This window comes from Dendroctonus ponderosae, unplaced genomic scaffold (genome assembly GCF_020466585.1).
Source record: "Dendroctonus ponderosae isolate FM_Combo_2020 unplaced genomic scaffold, Dpon_F_20191213v2 Dpon_F_20191213_5, whole genome shotgun sequence".
In the NCBI taxonomy this organism is placed as follows: Eukaryota; Metazoa; Arthropoda; class Insecta; order Coleoptera; family Curculionidae; genus Dendroctonus; species Dendroctonus ponderosae.
The window spans coordinates 2,597,700-2,607,518 of NW_026018715.1; the positions used below are offsets into that span (position 1 = coordinate 2,597,700).

The window sequence follows — 9,819 nt, forward strand, 5'->3', positions numbered from 1 at the left end:
AGGAAGAAATTCCGATAGACCACGGCTTCAAAGCCCGGAAAACATTTCTAAATGTAATCTGACCGGCCGTGAAAGCCTTCATAGTCTAATATAAAAATGCTAAATCACAAATCTTACTTTTCACAAAGCACTTTCAAAAATTTCAGATTCGATAACTTCAATTATATCCTCTTCAGCGGACTTAAGCCATTTTACTGTTTCACTCACAGATTTTTAATAATTTCAAACAATAATAAAATATTTTATTCATAATTTGTATTGGTATGACGCGCAACTTATTAATTAAAAAGCCATTCATTCATTACCACTTTTAAATTATTGCACAAATTTTGTTATGGTAGTAAATATTATAAGTTGATGAGAATTAAAATGAAGCCTCGTAACTTCAATTGTTGGGACGTGCAATATGCCAGATTTTCACAGAGCGTTCAGATGCATTATGACACCCAGATGCTGATTCAAATAGGCGTTATTACTTTTCAGGCATTGAAGATGTAGAGACTCACTTGGAGACTATGAGACAAATATTATATACAGGATGTCTCACTGTCAGCGTCCATTAGAATATTTCGGGAAGTAATGCGATTTGAACCCAGGAACTTTGGATAATTGGAGTTTCGTAGACGCTCTTTTTCAGTTGAAATAACAGCGACATTATGCGACTTTCGGTTATGCCGTAAGTTTTATCAAACTTACTTATTTTAAACGGAATACCCTGTATAACGTTTTTTCGTGTTCCTGTCTTCATTTCCAATAACTTTCGTGAAACATTTTGTAGAGGTCCAGCTCGTAGGACCAAAATGTAGTGATCCGGCCTGAAGGATCAAAATGTAGAAATTCAGCTTGCAGGGTAGGAGCAAATTGTCGCGATCCAGATCAATGGACTGACATGTAGTGATCCCGATCTTTGGACCAAGGTGTAATGATCTTGCTAGGCTAAATGAGTCGGCTTGCAAGACCAGTAAAAGGGGAGGGACTTTCCGCGTTTTGAAGAACCAATGCGATTGTTGAGGGACGAGTGTTTGGTGGGTCCAGATGGACGTAGCTGCAGGAAATAATAAAGCTCGGGCGATCCCAATGTGCCTAACTAGCACTGGTAAAGGCCGTTTATTGTCTAAGCGTGAGTGAATGGGCTGCGCAGTATGGCTGTACACTAACCAAGAATTGTGAGTAGTCGAGCTCAATTGTCATATTACGTAACTTAGGCTGATTTCACAAGGAGACTGAATCTTCGATGTTCACGAGTGTGCGTGTGTGCCTGGTAACCACTTTCGAGTCTGTTGGCGTGATTTTTAGGGACAGTTTTTTCGACTACGATTAGTTTTCGGTTGGGATAACTCACTGTAACTCTTCGATCGTTTGACTCTGTGTCTTGGATTTTTGTGTTGATCGACCTTTCGTGCGACTTTGTTCGACTTGTGTCTATATGACTGTGTGTTCGACTGTGTGTGCGACTCTTCGACCGTTCGAGTCTGTGTCTTGGGTTTGCGTGTGTTGATCGAGCGTTCGACCGTTCGACTCTTGGTTCGGAGTTTGTGTGCATTATAGCGTGAATTCTCTGCCCCATTGGTCTTGTCGACCTGGTGGGGGTGGAATCAAAGGTACAGGGTGAAAGTAATTTCGGGTTTTCCCAAATGGCTGTGTTGCGTTTTGCATCATCACACTTGGCTCATAATGGTAGTTGACACAACGCAGGCCAAGTGTAAAAATTTGACCACATGCCGAGCGAAATGCATTGTTTTCTCAGGGTGTGGAATGTCCCCTCCCTTGAGCTCAACCCAACCCGTCTTTGATTCGAAATTGCCTGTGAAACAATTGCTCGCCATACATTTCACTATGGTCAAATATCTGCTATAACCGGAGATGCGGATTTCTCAGTTTTAGCACTAAAAAAAGGGCGCATTGGTAAATGGCCCGAGATGTCTCAGAACTGACACCCCGTGTCCGAAATTTCCATTGAGACGGTCACAACCCCAACTACTCTTTCGTATTAATACAAATGTTCAAATATTGTTTGAACACGTTTTTTACCCTACTCTATCTGTTTCTGAAGAAAAAATAGTTTTTCTGAAAATTTTACCATTAAGGGTATCGTCTAAAATTTAATATCTTTTCAAAGATGCAATAGTGAAACTCAAAATATCAGGTTCAAAATTAGATATTATTTTGCACGATAATGAATTATCGGCAAAATAAATCTAGATATGGCAAAGTGGAAAACCTTGTGGGGCCTGTGATGGCGTGGCAAACAGGAAATATCCTCAACAACAGAAACGCCAAAAACAAACGCGACTGCCGATTGGAGAAAAAAGCAAGTGCGCTAGTACAACACCACACGGAATTAGGTCACATAATGAACTTGAACGAAGCCAAAGTGTTGGATAATTATAACTATTAAACAACAATCTTCCTGGAAATGATAGAAACATCCATAGAAAATAAATATATCAACAAAAGAACGGACATCGAAGATTTCAGCTCTAATTACGCCAATCTAATAGACAGGTGCAAAAAACAGATAATAAAACAGTACCACGCGTAAATACACAACACAATTTAATGTAATATAATAAATCCAACAAACATAATTGGATAGATTGCTAATACAATCATATTCACACGTCTGTTCCATCCTCTCTTGGTCTATATATACAACTTTTTCTCCTTAACTACTATAACGTAACCAAATAAACGTACTTAAGTAAACTAAACAAATTAAATCCAAAACAAAAAAGAAACAAATTAAATATATACAATAATCAGCCACCAGACACCCAAAGAATTAAAAATTAAACATTTTTCATACAAAAGTAATGCATAAGAAGGTAGAAATTTGGGAGAAATTCCGAACTCATATGCGTAGCGTTGAAATGTCGAAGTCAACTCAATAAGATATACAGGGTTTTCGTTCAGCGTTATTTCTGCAGAAAAACATGTGGATCGTGAATAAATGTTTTGTTTAATTCAAGGCAAATAAATTATGACCAAACAATGTATCTAAAAGATTAAATATTTCATCAATCTGTATAAAAAAAAGATAGAATATTCTGGAGGGTTCCTGACCTTCTTATGGTGAGACAATTAGCAGTAAGTATTTCTCAATTGTAGTTTTTAACTTTTATGCCCTTTTATTGCAAAACATATCTGATTGGAATATGTGTAATGAGTCTTCCAGCCCTGAGGAAGGCGACAATAGATTGCCAAAAGCATATTAGCTAAAATTTTTTTATTTTTCTTTACCACTGCCCGACTTCCCAAGAAAAATCAACGATCCTGCAATTAATAAATATCGACAAAGGGCGACAACAATTCTTAAAACTGCACCATGTCGTAATTTGCCAGTTATAATTATTTGCTAATTTCTTCTTTCACTTTTTAGAAGTAGGGTAAGGAGTAAATTAAATTCCTCTCCTCTTACGACAAGACTTTTTGGATGCTAGCAAGTGAAATTTATAATTAAAAACCTATCATTGTCGCTGTCAGGATTTTCGTTTACCCACAGCTGGATTTTGCAGTTTAATGAGTGTATCGAATCTAACTACATCTAAGCAGGAGAATTACAATACTTGAAGATGTGTTTTTTATACTGAAATCGTAATAAATTTTTCGAAAACAATTTTGCAATTTTAGCCGGCAATGTACCGACTATTACAAAACAGCCCTTCTCTAAAATCTTCTCTTTGTCGAGAAAAATAAAACAATATACAGAATCTGTTCACCCCCACTGGAAAGATAAATTTTGGCTGCAAAACTTCTTGATATCGCGATTGCGAACCATAAAAGAGGTTTCGTCAATTTTTGTCACGCGACGCTGAACAACATTCCTCGAATTTAATAATCCCTTCCGTGACATTTATCCCTCCGACAGTCTAGGTAAGTATCCCAATTTAACATTCAATTTATCTGCTCATTTCCGTTTTTTTTTCTGGAAGGTTCTTTGTCCAAGAGAAAATGAAAATTAATTTCTGGTCACATGCGAATTTTGCATGAACGGGTGGTTTTATTATGTATTTTAGATGTTTTATTAAAGCCACTGCTCGCTGTTTAAGGATCAAATATTTATCCTGTAAACCTTCACCGCTTGATTGTTGGTCACTAAAACTATGTCCGCAATTTGGTCACATTTCATTTTATTTTGCGATGATGCGCCTATGGTTAATTTACGTGAACAGAATAGAAACTTACATGTAGAAGAAAGTGAATTAACAAGAAAACCTTGTCACAATTGTGTGATAGATGTAATAGAGTTTGTAAAAGATTAGCTCACATCAAAATAGTCTAGTTCAGATGACGACTCAGCAGCTGCTATGCGGTCTGCTAAATATTTAGTTCTAAGCTATGTCAACTACTCATGAATCTTTCCGGTAGGTCAGTCACTCTCTTCAGTCTTCTTGTCTGTGCATTTTTCAACAACCTTGTGGCCAACAACATGTGCTTGTAATAGGTGTATCCTTCCAATATGGTCATCTTCATCATCCCAATATTATGAGCGTATACAGGGTGATAAACAAAACTGGCGTTATTCTTCTGGAGATGTTGCTTGAAGGTGTTCTAGGAGTACAGTAAAAACAAAAAAAAAACAATTTTTATTAAAAGCTGCAGAAATGCGAAATATTGCAAAAAACTATATCAGAAAGACGGCAACAATGTATTTAAAGGTAATCTGCCTAATTATCACTAAGTAAATACCTGTTGCTTCATAATTATTGAAAACTCCGGCAACCAATAAAAAATACAGAGTGGCATTAAAATAGACAAGAATAAACAGTAAATGTAACATTATTCGTTGAATGTGGGAGCGTACTTTTTTCAAATGTCAATATTGTCAACGAGAAATTGTTTTTTACTGTCCTCATAACCCCGAATTAATATGTATATAAATAAATATACATAAATATACATTTCAGTATTTATCTCCAAGCCAGTTAGTGTCTGTGTAATCATCTCATTATGCACTCTGCACTCTTGTCGAGCAGCTTCTACTGTTCGGTTAATTAACTCCTGCACCGTTTTTACGGGTGTTCAGTAAGCCAATGGTTTAATATATCCTTGTGCTCTGTGTATCTTAGATACGTCTTAGGAATACGTGTCACACGTATTTGTTTGGTACCTGCGAAAGTATCGGTAGCTGTGTCGTGCTCGAAGTACCCCTGGAAGCCTCTGCTGCAACTATCTCCAAAACTTGTTCCTCTGTGTCTACTATCCTCCTGGAGCCAATGTTCCAGTGCCTCTAGCCATTTATTGATGTGAGTTCTTAGATCTTCTGCTTTGTGTCTGTGGCATTTCGTCAGAACTAACCGCATATCCGCAAACTCGGGAAAGGAGCTTCAAAGTAAGTCAGCATTTGACACTTTATTGTTATTATTGGCAAAGGCTATCTACCTGTAACTATCTTTTAATGACATAAAACATCATTGCCGCTTCGACTTTTCATCAAAAAATGGTAGAAGCGAACTTTTTAAAATCAAAAATATTCGTAATTTGTCCTCGATTTGCTCTCCGAATGCTAAACTATTCGAATATGCTACCAATTAAACATGGGACAATATCAAAATAATGCTTAATAACAAAGTTGAAAATCGATTGTTAACTGTTAATATCTCCTAAAAATTATCGATAAGAAAAATGTCAATATTTTTCTATATAACAATAAAGAGAATCTCCCCGAAGAGAAGTGACCCCCTATCACCCCTTAAAAGGAATGACGTCAATTTTGCTCTATACCTTCATTTAAATGTTCGTTTCACCAGCAAAGCCACCTATTTCTGAATGAACTAAATATGGCAAAACCTTGTTAGCTCCTCAATTTATGACGCACAAAATACTGGCTAGGGCCAAAATGCTCGCTCCTTGCCTTAGCACAGTCATTTTAGACGGTTTTTATAACCGTTTTATGGCTCCCATTCTGCGCTGTAAGGGATTGATGCTCATAAGCCTGCAAATACGTCTCAAAGCCTTACAATTATAAAATTTTGTGACTAACTAGATACGCAGAGATGAAGGATTTTAATGGCTCCTCATGTTATTTCTGATTGGAATAAGCTATTGGTTACGAAAAGGTGAAGTGGTTTCAGTTCCACTATCTAATGTTTAGTTAAAAGCCAAAATAAAAGGTCTTAATATAACCGTTTTCATAATAATTTCGTTTTTATTTTACAGGGTGGTCCTCAACTAATGTCCAAAAATTCACTGACATATTGCTTAGGCCAAAATATTGCGTTTCAGGCAAATTTGTCTTACCCGAAAGTTAATAGATTCCGAGGTACAGAATGTCAAAGTTTAAATAGAAATTTCGTTTCTTCTGAATACATGTTTAACCGGTTTTACTAGTACCACAAAAATTTGTGTTTAGGGGTTTTTAGATCGGCAAATTCAAATTCCTTATTGGTTGGCTTGTAGTTTATAGAGGGCGCTAGCTGCAATGGTCTGGAGCCATTTAAGACATCAGAACTTTTTTGGGCTTTTCGAAAATCGTCATACGGTTGGTCAAATCACATTTTACTATATTTTTTAAACAAAAAATGTGCACTTGTTCGAAGTAGATATCTCTCACCATTTTAGATATTTGTACATGTATTGAAGTCAGAGGAGATCATTTTGAACATTTATTATGAAATAATAATTTTCAAAGATTTTACTGGGTTTAAAAAGTACTTCAATATAGATAGATATCCAATTAGTTCAAAAAAATGACTTGATGTTTTAATGTGAAAAATCTCGAAAACGGTCAGAGATATCGACTTCGAACAATACACATGTTTTGTTTACAAAATATCGTAGAACGTAATGTTATCAACTGTAAATAAAAAAAATGTATATATATCAAAAACAAAAACACAATGTTTCTCAGTTTTACGAGAAATAATAATTTGAATTAAATTACCGAAGCCATGGCAGAAGTATCTACTTTAGAATTCTTGCATATTTGCATATGTGTCCCTATTATTCATCCGAACTACCCGAGCGAAGGAAAACATGCCGTTCAAAGTGGATTATTGTGTTCTGTTTGTAGCGTTTGAGTAACTATTTATTAATACCAATATTGTGTTCCCATATTAGCTAAATTCTCAAGACTCGCCATAACAATCAATAATAAAACAATACAACGTTAATAGAGATAAGCCGGAATGTGCTTAACTTCAGTCCTTCATTAGCCAGTCAGTTTCCATTGTTCGCAAATATTAACAAGATTTTATCTTCCGAAAAAGTTTTTGAGAAATTTTGTAGCAACTTATGGGACCATAGGTTCTTTCACCATTACTTGTTATATAGATTTCTTTGCAAAAGCCCAAATAGCTAAACCAACAAAATGAGAGGTTTGCATTTGAAACGAGAAACTTATGTTCCGTTTTTTATACTCCCTGTATAGCGGGACCCCTAGATATAGTTTACTTGGTTACGTCATGATTCATTATGAGCGCCAACAAAATCTATACGTTACTTAGCCTGTATACTCTGGTGGTGTAGTAAAATTTGTTATTCGATGATACTGTGTAAGAATTCAATAGGCATAATATTAATTTAACTCAATTAAAAATAAACAATTCTATTTCAATCGACTAATAACTTAGAAAGTCACTATTCAAATAATTAGTTCAGATCATTCCGTCGTAAATCCTAACTTAGAGCTGTTTTAAAATAGGTTCAATGATAGATGAAGTTTCCTGAAAACATTTTATTTCACCGTTGTAAATTAATCGTCCTAGCCTTGAACATCCATATTTTAATAATCAAAATTATAAATAATAATATCAGTTATTACTGAGTGAAATAGAACAAAAATACACCTACAAATCGGCAAAACAGGTTCATGCCAATTCATAAAATTGTAATAAATATGAAGGAGAATGTAGACTATCTGAAAATAAAACCACCAAAAGTCTGAAACGTCGACGAATAATATTTCCAACCCTGAAAAGTGCTGTTTTTTAAATTATTGAAGTATTCATAACACGTATCTGCGTCTAATATGAAAAGAAACTAAGGAAACATGCGCAAGTGTTCGCTGAACGCCTATTCAGTTAATTTCACAAATTTATTTTAACTGCTTCTCAAAATGAGACATCTCTTCTGAAGGGAATATCTGTAGACGTTGCTCATAAAATACTGAGACCTGGAAATTAAAGTACCTACCGGATTTAATTTTCGTTACGTAGCGTAATAAGTTGTTAATTAAATGTACGAAATTCTCTTAAGGAAAACTGTTTTATTGCAGGCCGGTGCTTTAATTATACGTAACATAGCTTTCGTGTCTGCAATATGTTCATGGTTGAAATTAAGTGTAAACTCGTCCACAGTATACTGATAACATTCTACATTCAACTGATTTGACCAAAACGGAATATAAAAGTAAAAATAGCTTTAGAGAGGACATAAATTTCAAGAAGCTGGTGCGTTTAAGCACCATTGCATTGTTTGCACGTTGAATATTTAAAGCGCACTTTAGATAAAGCTTTGCAGTCACCGCAAAAGCAAAATAGTAATGCAACAAAGTACGCATATCGCAACGGCGAATTAAAAACTTTCACAAAATTACCGTTTTATAATCGTATAATCCGATCCCAACTTCCAGGAGAAGTATTTATCTTAAAAGCTGATGCCAAAGCTGGCAGTTTTTAGCAGGTGAGATTTTTATACAGCTGAAAGGTTAGTTTAGTACACATCCAAACTTTATTTTAATTTTTCACATCTCTTGGAAAATACTCGTCATGGTAGCGGAGTTTGTTTTTTTATGTTTTTCATTTTATTTCAAATATTTCTTGATTTTAAGTTCATTATTAATCCATTTATTTGCTGCAAAGTTTTTTCCAAACAATTTTACTTTTCATTAACCACCAGATTTTTTTCTTTGCCTTTGTAAGCCAGATGATGTTTATTACAATTAAAAACTAACAGGTGGAAAATGCTGTTGAGGTCCCAACTGTAAGAAAAATTAAATTTTAGACATGAAAACATTGCAAATTGTGAGAGGGGATGCAGTTTAGGGGTTAAAATCGTTTTATTGCGATTTGCGCTGAATCGTGACCTCGTAGGGGGAAACGTTTAATGCAGAGTTGCAGAATGAAAGTATCTAAAACTTTTGTTTTTAACACTTTTTGACATAACTTCAAATTAACTGTCAAAAAGGCAAAAAACCTATTTTTTTTAATCTAAAATTTTTCTCGGGCACAAATGATTTAGTTTACACGAAAATTTTTAAAAGTATGTTATTTCTGGTATTTATTAAGCGCGGTTCTTTCGCAGTTCAGGAGACGACTAGTTATTGAATAATATACATTTTCTAAAAAAAGACCCTTATATTCCACGAACAATTGTCGTCAATATTAAAGAACCGTTTTCAACCCCTAAACTACATCTTCATTGCACCATGTCCAGTGTTTTAGTGTTTAAATTTTATTTTTTCTTACAGTTGAAACCTCAACAATTTCCACCTGGGCTTTGCCCCTTTTCCTTATTTTTTAAAGTTATTTGCACTAGCCTATATATGACGGTTGGGGTAGAATAATTATTGGGAGCTCTAACACCAATTCTGTTCCAGATCTCCTAGAAAGTATTTTATGCTTTTATTATTTATGAATTGCTCTTGAAAACCTGGAATAACTAATTGTTTTTGAAGATTGTGCAGGAATTTTCAACGATTATGTGTTGGCTTAGTATCTAATTGCTTGGTTTCAGATGCTACATCTAGGAAATTGGAAAACATTACAAGTGGACAACGAAGATTCTTTTTTACACTGTAATACGTGACCAGTTTGTCAATATTATCTATACCTCCTTTAGTTGAGTTGTAATACAAGCACACGATGTCTCGGTTCGCAT

At 35.0% G+C, this 9,819-nt stretch overlaps 1 protein-coding gene and 1 long non-coding RNA gene across 2 annotated transcripts in view; one reads left to right on the forward strand and one right to left on the reverse strand.

The window, feature by feature from the left end:
* The window catches only part of LOC109544355 (cAMP-specific 3',5'-cyclic phosphodiesterase), a 796,409-nt gene that overhangs the window by 34,557 nt on the left and 752,033 nt on the right, over positions 1-9,819 (forward strand). The gene's annotated exons all lie outside the window — the stretch shown is intronic.
* Positions 4,224-5,355, reverse strand: LOC125504621. Its single transcript, XR_007281603.1, has 2 exons — positions 5,111-5,355; positions 4,224-4,551 (listed from the first exon to the last, which is right to left on the reverse strand). It is a non-coding gene; the product is annotated as an uncharacterized LOC125504621 (long non-coding RNA).